Below are 1036 nucleotides of genomic sequence, written 5' to 3'. Positions count from 1 at the left end.
TAAAAAGCTCCTAATTGTATATGGAAAATAGAATTTGTGTCCACTATTTGCACACAAAATAAAATCATTTTAAGGTAAAAAAAATAAAACAAAAAAAGATTGCTGCTGAACTGATGAGGGTGTGAGCAAGTGCAACTAAAAATGCACAAAACTTTTCTGTCGTTTTATTTAATTTTTTAATGTTTCTTTTTTTATTGGTTATGAATATTCATGAGAAACAAAGCCGATGTCACCCCTCATGCTCAAGATGTGAAGGCCAGATCCATACTGACAGCATGCCCATTAGCACAAATTGCAGTTGTATCCTATGTCCCCCACCCAATTATCCCCAACCTCCCTCCCCCTCCCCCCCCAACTCCACTTTGTATCCCAAGGNATCTTTTTGTGTCTTCTTTAATTTCTTTCAGTAGTGGTTTGTAGTTCTCATTGTAGAGATCCTTCACCTCCTTGGTTAAATTGATCCCTAGTTATTTTATTTTCTTCCTGACAATTGTAAATGGGTTTACTTTCTTTATTTCTCTGTTAGTTCATTATTTGAATATATAAATGCATCTGATTTGGGGGCATTTATTTTGGATCCTGCAATGTTACTGAAGTTATTAAGCAGCTTTAGGAGTTCTTTGATAGAGTTTTTAGGTTTTTCTCTATATAATGTCATGTCATCTGCAAATAGAGACAGTTTGACTTCATCTTTTCCAATCTGGATTCCCTTTATTTCTTTCTCTTGCTTGATTGCTCTGGCTAGTACCTCCAGTACTATGTTAAATAGAAGTGGTGAGAGTGGGCATCCTTGTGTTGTTCCTGTTCTTAAGGGAAAGACCTTCAGTTTTTTAAAGTCACCTTTTTCTTGACTTGATGTTCTCTTAGTTGCTGTAAATGTTTGTTTTCAGAGTTCTGACAAAGTTGGCTCTGCCAATTTCTACTTGTTTTTGATGTTTGTGTGGGAGATGGGAGCATGGAGCCACCTACTGTACCATTTTGCTAATGTCAATCTTCATTTGTCATTAAATATGTTAAAGCATTACTTCTTTTCTTT

The sequence above is a fragment of the Galeopterus variegatus genome, unplaced genomic scaffold, assembly GCF_000696425.1.
Source record: "Galeopterus variegatus unplaced genomic scaffold, G_variegatus-3.0.2 Scaffold3298, whole genome shotgun sequence".
Lineage (NCBI taxonomy): Eukaryota > Metazoa > Chordata > Mammalia > Dermoptera > Cynocephalidae > Galeopterus > Galeopterus variegatus.
Note: the sequence above shows the minus strand (reverse complement) of the source record.